We start from the raw sequence: 19,323 nt of genomic DNA, 5'->3' as shown, positions 1-19,323 counted from the left end.
CAGCACGATGCCCTGGCTGCTGTTACATTGTTGGACATTAAAAATAAGTGAGACAAAATGAACAGGAAATTGTTTACAGCAACAATGACAGAAAATGGTTAACATTATACTTTAATAAGACACTTTACAAATTATTAGTTGAATTGAAGGCCTTAATAGAGGATTCTTTAAAGTCACGAAAAACAATATGCTTAGAAGAAAATACATTTATAGCATGGAAGAGAAGTCAAAACATCGCAGTAATCATACAAATGTATTAAAATATAAATGAAGTGCTATTTTCAATCAGTAAAGTCGTTTCTTAAAGGTAAAATACTCATTTCTGACAAAGTCATAGTGAAATTGGTGTACATTGTTTGGGGGCAGCGTTAAATTAGTACAATATATATTTGATATATGGACTGGATATATATCAATTGTCAAAATAATGTTTATGCCCTTTGTATAATCTCAAGTTAGTATATTTTGTCTAAGGAAATTTGCAAAAGGAGCTTAACCAAATATGCAAAAATATTCCTATACCATTATATTGCCTGATTCCATTTATATAAAGTGTCCAGAATAGGGAAATCCATAGATACAGAAAGTAGAGTGGTAGTTGTCTAGGTCTGGGAAATGGGGAAGAGTGTTAATGAATATGGGGTTTCTTTTTGGTGTGATGAGATGTTCTAAAATTGATTGTGCTGATGATTGCACAACATTGTGATTATACAATACTGAACTGTACATTTTAAAATGATGAATTTTATGTTATTCAAATTTTATCTCAATTTAAAAATTTCATATTTATTATTTTTCCCCTTTAAGTTTGTTACTTGTATCTTTTTGAAATTTAGGTGTAGATTTAGATGATTTTTCTTCTCTTTTTCTTTATTACCATAGGCATAAAAGATATAAAAGTTCCTCCAATACAGTTTTAACTGTGTACCCTGTATCTTTTGTTTGTCTTTAAAATAACATCCCCATATTTGGTGTTGCCCTTTCAATGCGTTGCCCCATCATAGTCTTCCTTTCATTCTTGCCTGGTCATGTGCATATAGGTGATGTATTGGCTTTCTCTCCAATATTTTTGTATGGAAGCCTCAGAAAGTATGTGTAAAATTTTTGTGTGTTTATCGTGAATATCATTTTCTTGATAATTGCAGTTAATTTTTATGAAAGCTTAATGTACACCCAAGAAAGCTCTGTATTTCCCAATTTTTCCTCTTTGGAGCAATTCCTCCAATCGCCTCATTTTGTAGAAGAAATGGAGGTGCAGGGACTTGCCAACGATCCCTCAGTGAGGCTGGGGCAGAGCCTGTGTTTGGGGCCAATGAATGGAGTATTGTGGAGAATTTGCTCCAACATGCTCCAACAGCACCCTTCCCCTGCTGGTGCCCTGCTCTGCTGAAGAGCTTCTGAGCGGGCTGCCTTTGGCCAAACAGCTTGTTTTGAGGGCGCTCCCTTTCCCTGGTGCACACAGCATCGTACGATCTGCTGTCCTTGGGCTTCTCTTCGGCCTTGCCTGAAGAAGGGATGCTTTGCTAGGATGCCGGCTTCTCATGAAAACAGACCTCCAGTGGGCCGTGCCACTGGTGTTCTGGGCATGCCCAGGTATGCCGGAGTTCTGGGACCAACATAACTTCATCAGTCAAGCTGGGGCCCGCTATACTTGCTTTTATGCAAGCAGGATTTATCTGAGCCAGGCTTTTAAATTCTTCCATCTCCCCTGTCTTTAAATGTGTTTTTAATAAGGTTCATAGGTGTGGGTTTTGCCTTTTTAATCCAGTCTATGATTCTGTTTTTTAAATAGGAGAATTTAGTCCATTTACATGTAATCTTGTAATTGTCATAATTGTGTTATTCTGTTTTTCTCAATTAGTAGGATTCGTTGTTTCTCTTTAACTTAATATAGGATTTCTATTGGATGCTGTGTTATTTTATTCAAGTGAGATCAAATGTAACATTTTCTGAACAATCCAATTTCCTAGTGTTTTACTATGTTTTCACTTACCCAACAAAAAACAGACTGTGCTCATTTCTTTATATCTGGTCTAATTTAAAAAACGTTTTTCTTTCTTATAAACAGGTTCAGAATTCTTTGTCATTCACTCACCTTTTCTAAGCCCGCCTTAGTCAAGTCCTCTTAGTTTTGATTTTGCATTCTGAAAAGTTTTCTCTCCAGTTAAATACTTTAAAATACGTTTATCAAATTTTATGACAGCTATATTTTATATCTTTGTGTTTAAGATTAGGAAGTGCTTATCTGTGGAGCTAGGCTATATACTGCATAAGACTGTCACACACAGAGTCCCTAAGGAAGGTGTAAACCTGAGCAGCCATAATTCTACTTGCTGTGTCTGTTTGCCTGGCTCAGCTGATAGGCTCCAGTGGACCCCTAACCCAATTCACGGCCTGAACCAATCGATGTTTTCTCTCTAGAATTCTAGAATGCAGAGACTCAGTCAGCGCTGGGCACTGGAAAGGTAGAAACAGACTCAACCTTTGATTAAATCGTTCCCAACTCCGACCCAACACGCGCACCACAGCGCCCCTCCCCGCCATGGCTCCTTGGAGCAGTGTTGATATCTGAAAAAAAACTCAGGTTCTATCAGGGAGAGAGAATGTCAAGGAGCAGTTTGGTCAAGGCTACAGTGTTTGCTACAAGGGGAAGAATAAAAGCTTCTCCATCAGGACTATCATCTACAAGACACTTGGTTATTTTACACACCTGAGAGTGACTACTGTTTAGGGTAACTTCTCCTTAAATCACAATATTACAAAACATATATTTACTATGTGCCAGGCACTGTTCTAAATGCTTTACATGTATTGACTCATTTAAATCTCACATCAACCTTATAAAGTGGTACTGTAACCATCCACATCCTATAGGTGAGGAATGTCCTAGTATTTATATTTAAAAAGTTAAGATACAAATAATACTGTGAAGGTAGATGGAAAAGAAAAATGTAGTTTTTAAAACGAAGTTTAACTTGTGACAAGAGCACAAACAGGCCATACTCAGACGGAAGCTGCAGGTGGGAGGTCTGGTGGGGAGGCTGCCGCAGTGGAGGCGGCCAGGAACAATGGCTGTGGTGTGTGATGAAGTGTTTCCTGCAAACCCACGGCGCTGCCAGCCCACAGCACTCAGCTGCACAGGTAACCACGGGGCTCCTGGCACCCTAACGCACCGCAACTGCGCTGCGGCCTTCCGGAGGCGCAGCCCCAGGCCAGCGAACACGCCTTCAGGTGTGGTTCTTGGAACAGGTTCATTCTACCTGAGTTTTTCTTTTAGCCTATTTAACCATCTTTTACTTCCTTCTAGGTGGAATTAGCATGTGAAAGGAAATCAAAACATGTTGTTGAGTGGCTGTATTCCACCTCATCTCCTGAAGTTCTTGTGGTCTTTGCTGGTTATGTTGTTTTCACACACACGCACGCACGCACGCACGCGCGCACTCGGACTGGCTTTATCGCCTTGCTTCATCTTAGAGGTTGCAACACTTCTTATGGATCCCGAGTTGCTTGGTTATTTGTTCCTTGCACTGTAATTGGTGGCAGTGGAATTGGGTGGGGAGAACGAGGCAACATACAGGACTTGTTCTTGGACGGGGCTGAGTGAGGGTGAGGTGATCGGGGAAAGTGGAGGCGTCAAGAACGACTCCCGGGCGTCCGCCTTTGTGACTGGGTGGATGTCAGTACAGGAAAAGGCCAAGTGGTGGTGGTGATGGTTAGGAATCAGGGTTGGGTCGGGACTTGAAAGCTTTGGGCAATGATAGCCGCCTGTAACCCCTAATCTCCCTGGAAGGCTTGAACTTTGTAACAGACACAGTCCCTCAAATGCCAAGTGGCATTCTCTGGAGGCAACAGATGGCTCACTTCATATACAAACAGGGTGTGATAACCCTGGTCCTCCACTCATATCTTGGGTCTTGGGGGCATTCCTCAAAGCATTTTGCATCATTAATTGGCCACCATCCATCATCCAGAGGCCAAAGTCAGATAAAACACATCACCTGGAACCTTCCATACCCTCCTACTATCCCAAAAGTACAGACTTCACCCACAACTCTCTTCAGCTCCCTAAAAATATGTCCTTCACTCCTTCTTACACCATATACAAAAATGAACTCAAAATGGATTAAATGTAAGACCTGAAACCATAAAACTCCCAGAAGAAAACATAGGCAATAAAAGCTTGGACATTTCTCTTAGCAGTATTTTTTCTGACATATCCTCCTGGGCAAGCAAAACAAAAGGGACTACATTAAACTAAAGAGTTTTTGCACAGCAAAGGAAACCATTAACAAAATGAGAAGACAACCTACTGAATGGAAGAAGGTATTTGCCAATGATACATCCAATAAGGGGTTAAGAGTAAAAAAAATTATAAAGAACTCGCAACTTGCCCTGGCCATTGGTTGGAGCATTGCCCTGTACCCCAAAAGGTTGTGGGTTCGATTCCCAGTCAGGGTGCATACGGGAGGCAACTGATGGATGTTTCTCTCTCCCTTCCTCCCTCCTCTCACTCTAAAAATCAATTAAAAAAACCCCATATCCTTGGGTAAGGATTAAAAAAAATCTTAAAAAAAACACAAACTCACAACTTAACACCAGAAAAACAAGCAACCCCATTAAAAAGTGGGCAGAGGACCCGAATAGGTATTTCTTCAAAGAACACATACAGATGGCCGATAGACAAATGAAAAGTTGCTCAACATCACCAATCATCAGAGAGATGCAAATCAAAACCACAATGAGATGCCTCACACCTGTGAGAATGGCTCCATCACCAAATCAACAAACAACAAAGTGCTTGGGAAAAGGGAACCTAGTGCACTGCTGGTGGGAATGCAGGCTGGTGCAGCCACTGTGGAAAGCAGTATGGAGTTACCTCAAAAAACTAAAAATGGAGCTTCCTTATGACCCAGCGATTCCACTTCTGGGAATATATCCGAAGAAATCCCAAAACACTAATTCGAAAGGATATATGCACCCCATCGCTCATTGCAGCATTACGTACAATAGCCAAAATATAGATGCAACCCACATGCCCATCAATAGATGAGTGTACAAAAAAGCTGTGGTACATATATACAAAATGGAATACTACTCAGCCACGAAAAAGAATGAAATCTTAACTTCCCCAACAGCATGGATGGACCTAGAGGGTATTATGTTAAGTAAAATAAGTCAGACAGAGAAAGACAAATACCCTATAATTTCACTTCTATGTGGAATCTAAAGAACAAAACAAATGAACGCATGAAATAGAAATAGATTCATAGACACAGAGAACAGACTGACAATTGACAGAAGGAAAGGGGTTGGTGGACTGGGCGAAAAAAGTGAAGGCATTACGAAGTACAGATTGGTAGTTACAGAATAGTCACAGGGATGTAAAGTACAGCACAAGGAATATAATCAATAACCCCCTAACGACTACAGGTATGGGGCCAGATGGGTACTTGACATACCAGGGGAACCACTCTATAAAAAAACATGCCCTTCATAGCAATGATGAGTTTCTATGTCTTGAGGCACCACGGAGATCGTCCAGAACCCCAGCCTCATGAACCACCTTGGTCCTTCAACAGAACAGGTCTTCAGAATAGATGCTACATTCGAGGCTGCTAGGAGAACGTGGGATAAGCTTCATTGATTATATGTGGGTCTTTCTTTTTCCACCTTAAAGGTCCGCTTTGCCCCTTCTGTTCAAAAAAACAGTGGATTTAGCTTCCTTTTATCAAACTACAACCATTTTCTGGCCCTGCCTTGTTGGTGGTACACCTTTGCCCTCCTGGCCTTGCTCACACCCACGGCCCCGCGGCGCTCCAGGCCCCCGCCCCCCCGCCGTGGGGTTCCCCGCGGAGCCCACCCTGACCGACGCACTTTGCCCCCTGCCCCGCGTGTCTGACGCCTCCAGCACCAAGCCTCCCGCGCGGGCGTCGGGACAGGCCCTCGGGGGGCTCCGCAGCCTCCTGCACCCGCCCTCCCGCCAGCTCCGGTCGCCCCGGGCCAGCCCGGCGCCTGCTGAGCAGGTGCCGCAGAGTAAACCCCGTCGCAGGAAGGGGCGGGCGCTGCGCCACGGCCGGAATAGAAGGGGGACTCGGCTGGGGGGGCACAGCTCGAGGGCCGGGGCTGCGGGGGTGCAGGCGCGGGGCACAGCGCGGCCGGGCCCGGCGGGAAGGCGTCCCAGAGGCGTCCCGTCAGAGCCACGGGCTGCGGCCAGCCGCCCCCGCCCCTCCCCCTCCCGGCGGGGCCGAAGGCGCAGCGGGGGCTCCCCGCGCGGCCCCCCCGCGCGGCCCTCTCGCCGCTTCCGCCGCCGCGGAACCAGCGCGGACCCCCGCCCAGCCGCGCACCTGCCGCGCTTCGCCCTTGGTCCCTTCCGGCCACCGTTGCTGCGCCGCCGCCGCGCCCGCCGTGACCCGGAAGAGCATCCTCCTTAGCAACTGCGGGACCGCAGTGGCGCCGGCCTCCCGGGAGCTACGGTGAGGCCTCCCGCCCCCGCCCCGCCGGCCCCACCGGGACCCCCCTTCCCGGGACCGGCGGGGTCTGGCCTGCGGGGCCGCCGCGGCCCTTCGTGGGCACCTGTGGCGGCCCCGAGCGAGCGTCCCCGCCTCTGGCATCTGTCCCGGGCCTGGCGTCGCCCCTGCCCACCTCACGCCCCCCGCCCGGGCAGCGCGGCCTGCAGCCCGGTCCTCGCCGCGACCCTCCCGGGAGCCCGCGTGGTGCGCGGGGAGGGAAACGTGTTCCACAGGCGGCAGCCGTGGGAGTCCCGGGTCACCGGGGCGCGTTGCCCGGGTCCCGACGCTGACGTCCGGGGCCGGCAGGGACGGCGCCTCAGGAGCCGTGAACGGCAGCCACCTAAGTGTGTTACTTGACGTTTGCCAGCAGCTTTCCCGAGACAGACTGAATCTGTTCTGTCGGTCGTGGAGACTCATTTCATTGACGGTTTTGTGCTGATCTTTCCCCCGGGGCACTGGCTTTCCAGCCTTTAGTGACGTGCGGTTAGTGTTGTGTAGTTAAGATTTTATATTTTCCCGTTTCCTGCAGAAGGAACTCTCCTTGGGACTGAGTAGGTTTAGGAAAAATGTCAAGTGAGATTTGCCACGTTGAAGAAAGTAGGGGCAGGTGGTGTTAACATCTCTGATTCACATTTGAAAATGGATTCAGCACAGCCTCTGTCAAAATCCCAGCTGTTTGTTTGTGTTTTTTTTCCCTTCCGGAAATCGACAAACTGAAATTTATGTGGGAACTACAAGGACTTGAAACACCTCCCTTAATTGAGTTTGAAGGAGTGGCAACGTTGTTGGATAACGACTTGACCAGGCATATGAGCAATTTTTGGGAATGACATTATTTGGGAATAAAATACAGGAGTTTAAAAATCTCAAAGTTAGTTATTCAAAACAGTATAATTTCATTTCTGTTCAGTAACTGTTTATTAAGCACCTGCAGTGTTATATGCACCTGAAAGGATACATATAAGAAATGAGGCTGCACACATTAAATTTCAGGAAAACTATAAAGTAACATCTGTTTAAATGCAAAATCAGCAGAGGAGAGATCAGTATGGGTCTGAGTTTTCAGGAATATGTTTATGGATTGTTTCTCTGACATATAGATACTACTTGTCTTCTCTAAAGTATAGATTCAACTTCTGTTCATATTGGAGGGGACAGGGAATCCTAAGCAGTTTCTTCTTAAGGGCTTGGGGAATAGTCTCATATGATGCTTTGTAGTATTTAAGTTTTTAAGGCCACTTGATTGCAGTATCTATTTTTTTCACTCTTAGTACAAATCTTTCTGGCATATTTTGCATTTGAGATCTAATATAATGAGGCTAATTGCGGAGTCTTTGCCACTTAGAGATTCTTTCCTCTGGTTCTGCAGTCGGTCTTACTTTTATATAAGGCACCACAGTTTAATAGAGTTACTTACTGTTTCATACATACTTGCTAGTCTTGTGAAATGTTGCTTTCTTCATTTGACAGATATTTCCAGAATGCTTACTATGTAGCAGGCACCGTATCAGGAAATCCCAAATACAACTCTCAGCGGCTAGTGCTCTGCTTTACCTATGGGGTGTGTGTGTGTGTGTGTGTGTGTGTGTGTGTGTGTGTTTAAATGATCTGCCTTGGATGCTCAGCATTTGCCTAGAGACATAGAGGTGTTAGAGAAATTGATAGTTGTACCTCGTTTTATTTTGCTTTGTTTTATTATGCTTCACAGGTGTTGTGTTTTTTACAAATGGTAGGCAAGACCCTCCACCAGTGGAAAGATTGTGACTCACTTTATTGCGTTACTCACTTTATTATCATTTGGAATTGAAACTGTAGTACCTCGGAGGTGTGCCGTACGTGCACCTGAATTGACTTTAAGGAGTTGAATAGGATTTTAGGCTCAATTGCTTTGGGCACTCTTCAAAGATTCATTTTGTGAAGATGCATGCTCTTAAGGACACCTATTTATTCCTTGTAGATTTAGTGCCCATTGATGCACTTAGTCAACAAGTTCAGTGCTTACTTGCTACTAGGCACTGTGCTTGGTGTTGGAAATGGGGGAGACTGAGTGCATCCATGGCCCAGGTCCTCCGCAGATGGTATCATAATCACGTGAATATAAAACTGCAACTGTGACGAGTATTTGAGTTAGGGACACAGAAGTGACATTCGGACTGAAATCTGAAGGATGCACAGGAAGGGAAGAGTGTTCAGTCAGAGCAAACAGCAAAGGCAAAGACCCTGTGATGTCATGGTCCACGAAGAGGGCTGGGGTCCTACAGTACAGCTCCTTGTGTGGAGCAGGAAGAGTGTAGAATAATCTGGTGGGAGGGGGGTCTCGAGAGGTGGGCAAGAGGCTGCTGGGCCTTGGATAAAGTTTTTCTTTATCCTTGGAGTAGAGAGAATCCTCTACACGGTTTTACTTAACAGACTTAGGCTGGATTGTGGGCGGGGATGACACAATTAGATGGTTGAATAGCCTGCTCTGTATTTCTACTGTTGCTTAGTAGTTGAATTGTCTTTCCTCATTTTTTCAACATGCTCCCTCAGTTTTATTGTCATTGGGGAAGTCTCTATGTCCCACTAGCAAGACATGTTCACTTTTTTTTTTTTTTTTTTTAACATGGGAGAAAAGGAATTTTAGGGATTAGGATTAGATACTAGAAGTTGATTTGAAATATTTTTGCATTAGTGTGACCTCTAGGACACTAATTTCTGTGGCTCTTTTTAATTGTGGTAATAAAAACATTAAATCTATCCTCTTAGTCACTTTGAAGTGTACAGTTTTGTGGTATTAACTCTATTTACATTGTTGCATAACGGATCTCTAGGACTTTGTCATCTTGCAAAATGAAAACTCTATCTATTGCACAACTTCCTATTTCTCTTTCCCCCAGCTCCTGGCACCCAGTCTTTTACCTTCCGTTTCCATGATTTTGGCTACTCTAAATATCTCATAAAAGTGAAATCGTACAAGGTATGTTCATTTTTACCTTCATGCTCCTTCCCTGGAATTTCCTTTCTTCTTTCATCAGTCAATTCAAATCCTCCCAGCTCTTCAGGCTCTTTCCTCTCCCCTGTCCTTCAGCTTGGATTAATAGACCCAGAGTGGAAAAAGTCTTAGAGATTTTCTAGATGAGAAAATTAAAGGCTGTAGAAGTTCCAGTGATTTGCTTAGGAACAGACATCTAGTGAGTGGGGCAGAATTGGGACTGGAGCTCTAGTCTTTCAACTCTTGGGTGGTTGCCTTTTCTGCTTCAGCTTGTTTACATGTTGTGATTTAGTGCTCTTTAGTTAGATCAGAAGTACCACTGAGGCACAGACACATTTTCCTATCTCCGTAACATTATGCTGAGGCATATTAGATGCCTAGGAAATATTTGTTAATGAATTGATTGTCTTCAGAACTTTCATTGCCTAAAAGATGGCCCTACATAAAATTTTGAACTTCATTGATTATAGTAATCAAATTTACATTAGTCCTTCTGCAGTTGAATTATTCTTTCACTTTTGTAGTCAGAGTTAAGACTTTCTCACCTTTTCCTAACACTCTCTATATTGCATGCATTTGTCCATGGCACACACACTTGAGTTCCCCTGTAAGTTTTGATGAAAATCTAATAAAAAAACAATTAGAAATGAAAAACCTAATGCATTAAACTTTTTAGGCTAGCTGATTTATTTTGAGGCAAAGGTTTAGTGTTTCTTTGTGAGCTTAATTACTGTTAAATGTTTCTGAAAGAATCATATTTGTACCACACTTTATAGTGCTCATTGCGGAATGCCTATGGATCAGTTGATTTTGGGTATTGGATTGGAAGTGATTTTGAGATGGCTCAGTATTTTTAGGGCTAAAAAAGTGTAACAAAGCATATTCTTGTGTGAGGAAAATTTGTAAACTTTTATTTGTAGTTTCCCCATTTATCCCAGACTTTGCTTTCCTGTAATGTTGTATGACCAGCCTTTTAGAGTGTCCTCCTATTTTAACCTACAAAAAATTTTTTTTTCTTTTATATGGGGAATTGCTGTGGGAAATAAAGTTCATCTTCACTCAAATACTACTGAGCACATGTACAGACCAAACTGTGGACCTGGAATGGGTCCATAGATCCCTCTGCAGTCCAGTTATTTAAGCCATTATTGTTGATATCAGGGAGACTTGGCCAGAATTCTTATCTCTATTAGACTGAGGGTGGTAGTAGAACTGCACAAAATGCTCCTTTGTGTTGTGTGACAGGAGATAGAAAGATCTGACAATGAAGACTTTTCAGATGGCATTTTATTTGGAACCACAGCAAGAACTTGATGCCCGAGAACTTGGTGCCCCAGAGTTGCAATTATGTGAATAACTCTTGTGTTGAGGCTAGAATTGGTCAAGTTGACTCATCTCTTAGTCCAAAAAAAACCTACCTTTTGTCCCAATATTTAAAATAATGGTATATTGTGGGGATTATAATTGATGGAATGATCCCCTCCTATGTGTCAAGTAATTCACATGCATTGTGTCATTTAATACCAGTATTTGTCCAATGAGAAAGATGATTTGACTCTTTTATTGAGAAACTTGAGTCATAAGGCAATAAGTGCTAGAACCAAAGTATGGACCCATGTCTGTCTTATGCGAAAGCCCATATTCCTTCCATCGCACTGCATCATGCTACTTCCCTAAATCAGGTCTGATTTCTGCATTTACACTGGTCATGAGAACATCAACCTAACTACTGTGGTAATGATAAAGAAAAGGGTAAGTGATGAAGTAGGCTGATACAGTAGGAAGTTACCTGTTCCCTGTGGCTTAAAAATCCTTCAAATGAAGGAATGTAGTTGTTGGAGTATCTGGTAGACTGGAGAGCTTGGGTACCTAAGCGGGGAGGAGGCAGGAAGTTACATAATGCTAATTGAAGAACTCTGTTCTTTAGGTTCCTCTGCAGGCTTCCTTTAATGAAATTGGATTGTTTCTCCCTTTAGGCTTTGATGAGGAGAGGTTTGTGGTGATTGTCTACGTGCTGAGGGATTCAGAGAGAAGCCCCAGACATTTCTGTTTTACTTCACCTCATTTAAGGAGCATTTCATCAAGGGAAATGGTTGCTTCTTTCTCTCTTTGCCATGGTCAGCTTTAATGAGTTATAGAGGACTGACTATAAAACTATAACAGTTATACTAGAAAGGAGGTAATAGCACATTGTTCTTTTTGTATAATCCTACTTAAAATCAACAGTTTACATGGTTGGTTATTCTATTTAGTTATTCTAAGTTTTTTTTTTTTAATGGAAAAATATTTTGTATTGTTCAGAGATCTTTTGCTTCTGTAAGACATTTATTTTCTTTATGACTTGCTGAATTTTGCTAGTTCAAATCAGTCTTTCTTAATAGTTTGGAAGTAAGGATGCCATATGAATTTTATGACAAAATACACATTATTAACAAGGAATGATTTTTAATGAATGAATTAGGACCCAATTTGTATTATGAAAGATTATTACTTATTGGTTAAGACCATATTTGTTAAGAGCTGATTTATTGAGGTATAGTTGACATATTATAAGCTACGTATTTAAGGTATGCAATTGGTTAAGTTTTTTTTGGTGTTTTTTAAAGAGTTTTTTTTTTTTTTAAATGTCTTTTTTGATTTCAGAGAGGAAGGTAGAGGGAGAGAGAGAGATAGAAACATCAATGGTGAGAAAGTCATTGATCGGCTGCCTCCTGCATGCCCTCTACCCCTGACCTGGAATCAAATCTTGATCTACGGGATCATATGTCGCTGCTCAAGTGCTGAGCCACGCCAGCTAGGCCAATTGGTTAAGTTTTGATATATGAACAGACTCATGAGACCATCATCACAAACAAGAGAGTGAACATATCCAGCACCCCCAAAGCTTGTCATATCCTGACACCTTGACCTCCATCCCAGACAACCAGTGACCTTTCTCTCATTATATATTAATTTTCATTTCCTAGAATTTTATATCAGTGGAATCATACAGTATGTAGTTATGCTTATTTCATTCAATATTATTATTTTGAGATTCATTCCTGTTTTTAGTGTATCAGTAGTTGATTTCCCTTGAATTCTGGGTAATATTCCTTTGTGTGGATGTACCACAGTTTATTAATACATTCATCTATTGATGGACATATTGTTTCCAGTTTTGGGAACAAGGCTGCTGTGAAACTTTGTGTACAAGTCTTTGTGTGGATATATACTTTTATTTCTCTTGGCTATGTAAATACCTAGCAGTAGAGTGGCTAGATCATATGGTAGGTATATGCTTAACTTTTAAAGAAACTCAGATTTTTCAAAGCGGCTTTACTACTTTGTATTCCCACCAGCAGTGTATAAGAGATTCAGTTCCTCCACATCCTTGTCAACCCTTGGCATGGTCAGTCTTTTAAATTTTAGACATTCTAATTTGCAGTGGTATCTCACTGTGGTTTTAATTTGCATTTCTCCAACAATTAGTGATGCTGAGCATCTTTTCATCAACATATTTGCTATCTATATAGCTTCTTTGGTGAAGTGTCTGTTCAGATTTTTTGTTCACTTTCAATTGGCTTCTGGGTTTTCATGTTACTGAGTTTTAGAAGTTCCTTATATATTCTGGATGTAAGTCATTTTTCAGGCACAAGGTTTGCAAATATTTTCTACTTTTTATATTCTCTTAATGGTGTCTTTTGAAGTGAGACATTCTTAATTTTGATGAAGTCCAATTTGTATTTTTTTCTTTTATGGATTGTGCTTTTGTTGCTTTTTCTAAGAAACCTTTGCTAGGTGACTATTACAAAGATATTCTCCTATATTCTAGAAATTTTAGTTTCAGGTTTTACATTTAGGTCTATGATCTACTTTGAGTTAATTTTTATGTATAGGGCAAAGTATTGATCAAATTTTGTTTCTTTGCATATGGAATACAATTATTTCTTGTCCTCACCCGAGGATGTTTTTTCCATTGCTTTTCAGAGAGAGTGGAAGGGAGGGGAAGAGAGAGAGAGAAACATCGATGTGAGAGAGACACATCGACCAGTTGCCTCCTACATGCTCCCTGACCAGGGCTGGGGATCGAGCCTGCAGCTGAGGTACTTGCCCTTGGCCAGAATTGAACCTGGGACCCTTCAGTCCGAGGGCCGATGCTCTAACCGCTGAGGAAAACGGGCCAGGGCTGAAATACAATTGTTGTAGAAGCATTTGCTGAAAAGAGCATTCCTTCACTAAATTGCCTAGGTTGAAAATCCATTTATATATGTGTGGTTTTATTTCTGGACTCTCTTTTGTGTTTCATTATTGATCTATTTGTCTATCTTGATGCCAATACTATACTGGCTTGGTTACTGTAGTTTTATAAGATGACTTGAAGTCAAATAGTGTAAGTCCTTCAACTTTGCTATTCTTTTTCCAGATTTGGCTCTTTGAGGTCCTTTCATTTCTATATTAATTTTAGAATCAGCTTGTTAGCTTTACCAAAAAGTCTGCTTGAGAATTTGATCAGGATTGTATTGACTGCATAGATCAATTTGGGGAGAATTGTCATCTTCACAATATTGAATCTTCCAACCCATGAACATGCTATTATCTCAATTTATTTAGGTTTTCTTTAATTTCTCTTAGCAATATTTTGTAGTTTCCACTGGGTGAATCTTGTACATTTTTGTCACAGTTATGCCTACGAATTTTGTAATTTTTGATGCTATTTAAATGTTTTTTAAATTTATATTTTTGATTATTTGTTGCTAGTATATAGAAATGATTGATTTTTGTGCATTGAAGTTCTCTGTCAACCTACCTATGCTCATTTATTCTAGTAGCTCTTTTATAGATGTCTCTGAATTTTCTACATAAAGATGTGTCATCTGTGAATACAATTTTATTCCTTCCTTTCTAATCTTTTGTTTCTTTTTCTTATTGCACTGGCTATTAAATATTTTGCCACTTATGACCTGTAATTTAGAGTTTGTTAAAAGGGGATTTGAAAGTCTTCCCACATGCTTCAGTATAATTTAGTATGTGTATGTGGGAGAGCTGGTGTGTGTCTGTATGTGTAAGTAGTAGATGAAATAATATTGGCTAATTAATTGGTAATTGTTGAATTTCAGATATGAGCATAGAGTCATTACATCATTTTTTTACTTTGTATATGTTTTTAAATATTCAAGATAAAAAGATATAAAAGTCTTCCCAAGAGTAATTAAGAAAAGTGGTAAGACCCCAGACAGACTTTATCTGACAGCAAGGACTAAGAGGTGATGAAATAGATGTCCCGATTTCCAATACCTCCTACAGTGGCTTCTTCAGTGAGGCTGAAGTACTGGCCCCGAATTACTTCAGGAGAGAGAATACTGTTTTATCCTGTTATAACCCAAGTTTACTGATCATGGCAGAGATATTCCAATGTGACTGCTTACATGTTATGAAAAGAAAACCTTTTGTTTTTTTTTATAAGACACTTTCTTTTGCCCTTTGGAGCTGAGCATGAGTTCTAACATCAATGGGTGCCTTCCTGTGCTTCTTTAGGCTCTGATTTCCATTACAAACTGAAGTTTTAATTTAGTTCCTATTGTTTATATCTCACAAGTTTCTCTGTCTGTTCCTTCCCTTCACTGGATAAAGATACATTTCTTCTGGCCCCTAAAGGTACTTGTGTTTAACCTGAGCCTTTTGCCGCTTTGTCTAGAATTTGTCTCCAAGGTCTTGCTAAAGAGGGAAGACAAAATAAATTTTAGTGAGCTGAAAGTACCAATTGGCATGAAAGTCTTTAAAGCATAAGAAGTAATCTTGTTCTTTCCAATTTAATAATTCTGTAGATAAATTTAACTGTAGCAATAAAATATGGGAGAGAAACATAAAGTTGAATTTAAAGTAAATCCTGTACAAAGTACAAATGAGAAATGAAGCTATTTGTTGAAAAATGAAGCAGTTATCACCTCAGCATTTTGGGGCCTTTTTTGGTAGCATAGCTTATATTTGAGAAGATCTCTTTCGATTTTGGTTTTGTATGCTGCCTCATTGCAAATCTTATTTTGTTGTGTTATTTGTGACCAGAACTCTTGATACTTTAATGACATTAGGATGATTGTCTTTATTAGGTGGGGAGATAATGCTTAGGTCCACCCTAACAGTATCCTTAATGTACTTCCTGCATATTATCAGGATGTGAAAATATTAAACTCCAGCATTCAGATAAATTTTACAATAGGCACTGAGATGTTAGAGTGTTATATGGATTTATAAAAGAATTTTATAAGCAGGGGAAGGATAGCTCAATTGTCTTTAAGGGTTTTCTTAAATTCTGGAATATGGGGAAATGTTTTAGTATTTTGAGGACAACTATTATCTTTTAAAATTAGAGTTAAGAAACAGAGGCTTTTCATCAATGTTAAGGTATATTTCAAATTGTGTCTTTAATTCCATTGTGATATTAGGCCATAAACATCATCATGTAATCAAATTTATTCAACATCTCCTTTGTAGGACACTGTGTATAAGAAGGCATAAGACATAGTCCCTATTCTTCAATAATTCATGGTTGAGGAGTAACAGGGCATCTCTTTTAATTACTTCATTCAGTAAACATTTCCTGGGTGCCTACCCTACTAGGCACTGGGGATACAGTGTTAAACCAGACAGGCAAGGCCCCACACTCTTGGAGCTTACATTCTAGGATCTTAAATATTTAACACTAAGTGGTGCAATTGTTCAGGACTTACAAGGGAGGTATTACTTGTTCTGGGATGGTTAGGAAAGGTTGTACTGAGGGTGTAGGACGTGAGCTGGACAGGAAATAGGATGTTCCTTTCCCAGTGTATATTCTGTGGAACCTGCTGTTAAGGGTTTTGTGGTCAAATAAATGTGAAAACATAGTATACCGTGGGGTTGCAGAGAAGGGGTCCCAGGAACTAGAGAAATTAGGTGAGATTCACAGGGGAAAGTGTGTGGAATCTGAGCTGTTGTTTAATGGTATAACTTTCAGAGTGAGGTTGGAGTGGAGGATGAGTGAACTGTGTGAGCCTGAGCATACAGGACGTGCTTGGGGAGCTCTAGCCATAGTGAACCCACCCCTCCCTCCCCTCATAGGACTGTCATTTATCCTTGGCCCCACCTTCTCAGCTCTTCCTTCCTATCAGTATTAAACACACTTGAGGTTCTCCTTTAATGAAAATAATAGCAACAACAAATGGAAACTCTTTTGATTTCACCTGTCCCTTTTCATAGCCAGACATCACCAAAGAGTCAACTGTGCCCATTAGTTCCGCATCCTCTCTGCCCATTAATCCCTCAGTTTATTTCTCTTCAGTGGTTATTCCCATTGCTTTACTAAAACAGCTTTCACCAAGCTCCCTGTGACATCCATGCTGCTAAGTCTAATGAATACTTTATTTTACTTCTTTTATTGCCCACTACCTTCTTGAAACCTTATTTTCTTGACAACACACTCCCAAGTTTTCTCTTATATATCCTTCTTCGTGCTTGCAATTTTGGTTTTCTTCTCCCTGGCTACTGAACTTGGAGGCTCTTCAAGTCTCAATCCTAGGCTCGTTCTTTTTCTTACTCCATGCACTGTCCTAGGCTGATCTCATCTGTCTTCATGACTTCAGTTACTGTTTGTTCTCCTGTGACTCCCAAGTTTGACCTTAGCCCAGATGTTCTCAGAGCTCCAGACTTGTATATCCAGCTGCCTGTTTGTAACATCTGTTGGTGTTGCAAAATTACCTCATACTCAGCATGTCCAGTACTGGGCTTAGTGATCTGTACCTTACCCCAATCCAGTAATCCTGTCCCAGTGAATGTCATTGTCATCCATCTAGTTGTATAAGCCAGACAATGCAAAGTTATTCTTGAGCATCCTTTCCCTTCACCCTTAGTGTCCAACCCCTCACCATGTTTTGTTGATCTGGGTTCCTAAATATTAGTGTTTCTTTTTTTTGTTAATTCTCACCTGAGGATATTCCCCCCACTGATTTTTTAGAGAGAGTGGGAGGGAGGAACGGAGGGAGGGAGGGAGGGAGAGGGGGAGAGAGAAATAGAAACACGGATGTGAGAGAGACACATCGACTGGTTGTTTGACTCCCACATGCACACCGACTGGAACCGGGCATTGAACCTGCAGCACAGGTACATGGCCTTGACTGGGAATCGAACCCGAGACCTTTTGGTGCATGGCCTGATGCTCTAACCAATGAGCAACACTGTACAGGGCCTAAATATTTCTTGATTAACATTTCTGGATCTTAATATTATGATTTTTTACATGGACTGCTCAAATACTCTCCTAACTGGGGACCCCATTCATTCTTGTCCCCTGTCTCCTACCCATTTTCTCCCTTGGAGCTAGAATATAAATCTGATCATGTCACTCTTCTGATTGAAATACTTCAGTACCTCCCCATTGCTTGTAAGATAAAAAACCAAAATTCTTGATCTGCCCTGCAAGTTCTAGCAGTGGAGACCCCCACTTTCCCTCTAGTCTAATCCTATCTTGTTTGCCAGTTTGCTCTCTAAAGTTGTAGCTGTATTCCTTGAGTGTGTCATACCCTCCCACTCCAGGGTATAAGTTTCAGTTGAAATTACACATAAATTTGTATACTTGTCTGATGAACATCTTTCTTCCACCCTAGGCTGTAAGCTTCACCAGAGGAAGCTTCGTGAGCCTCTTTCTTCTTTCTTCCCATTGTATTCCTTAGGGCTGTGCATAGTACCTGGTCCAAGGTAAGAGCTCAATACATTCTTGTTAAATGAGTGAACAAGTGAATGGTTCAATGAAAATAATAAGACGGGAAAGGATGTGGGAAGTGATACAAAAGTAGCAAGCAATGTTAGCAGATGCTGAAGGCCCTTCTGAGGCAGTGGCATGAGATTTCAGTAAGGTGATGACATAACTGGAACCACACATTAGGAAGGGTAAACTGGCTGTGCGATTAGGGTACTAACAAAAATTCCGGAAGAAATTAAGAGTTTTATTCTCATATGGTTTGTAAATCAGAGACTGTAGCCTTCAGTATGAATTGAAGACATGCCCTGAGGTGAGGGCTGGGGAACAGAGTTTCTGAAAAGTGTAAGCTGCAAGGAGCAGATCATTAAAGAGCAGGATTGCTAGGCTATAAACTCACATCACTCATCTTTTGATTGGTGGGGCAACTGAATTTTCAATAGTAAGAAAAACAGGTAACATGATGAAGCATTTATCAACATCCTGGTTTTGGTTCTGGCTCACAGGACAAAGGCTTTTGGTAGAGCAGGCCCAGTATGCAAGGTGCTGCTTATCAACCACACAATCAGCACAGAGAGGATATTTACCCTGCAGGCAGTTTAGAGCTCAAAAGAGCGAAGTCGTGCCTTGCAGGTAGCATTAGAGTTTAAACTATAAAATGTCCAAATGTTCGGCAACAAATTATGATACTGAAGTTCTTATAAGTTCTAATTTCCCCCTTTCCATCAAACTTTGCAAAATGCGATGGTGTTGATGAATCCGGGTTTTTTGTTGTTTTTGAGTTCTGTTGTTGTTGCCAGAGGGCTCTGGGCTCCCTACTCTGGGTCCCTCTTGTCCTATGGTAGAGGGAAATCAGACCAAAGTTCAGTAGAAGTTTTAGCCCCTGTGGCTGAAGTCTGTAAAGGTTGGATTACTAGGATGCAAGAAGTTACAAGTGGCAGAAGATAGACTTTAAGCAAAATTGATAGTTAAAACATAAGGGAATATCTACTGATTCAGGATTACAAGAGTTAAAGTAGTGGCTGTTGCCTTAAGGCAAGGTGCTAGGTCCTGGGCTACAGGGTCTAACTGTTGGCTGTAGCTCCCTATACCGTGGTGTCCTCCACCTGTGGGGCTGAGTAAGCACACCTAATGCA

At 41.4% G+C, this 19,323-nt stretch overlaps 1 protein-coding gene across 2 annotated transcripts in view; it reads left to right on the top strand.

The window, feature by feature from the left end:
* The first annotated feature begins 6,402 nt into the window (after positions 1-6,402).
* Positions 6,403-19,323, top strand: part of DIS3L2 (DIS3 like 3'-5' exoribonuclease 2) — a 215,250-nt gene continuing 202,329 nt past the window's right edge. Inside the window, exon 1 of one of the 2 annotated variants that reach the window (XM_081142279.1) lies at positions 6,403-6,473. The gene's annotated coding sequence lies outside the window, so the exon portion shown is untranslated. Of the gene's footprint in view, positions 6,474-9,391; positions 9,466-19,323 lie in introns of those variants that run through there. The other variant, XM_081142280.1, reaches the window with a different exon arrangement.

This window comes from Miniopterus schreibersii, assembly GCF_964146895.1.
Source record: "Miniopterus schreibersii genome assembly, chromosome: 7".
Taxonomy (NCBI): domain Eukaryota; kingdom Metazoa; phylum Chordata; class Mammalia; order Chiroptera; family Miniopteridae; genus Miniopterus; species Miniopterus schreibersii.
This window is presented reverse-complemented; position numbering and strand designations above follow the sequence as displayed.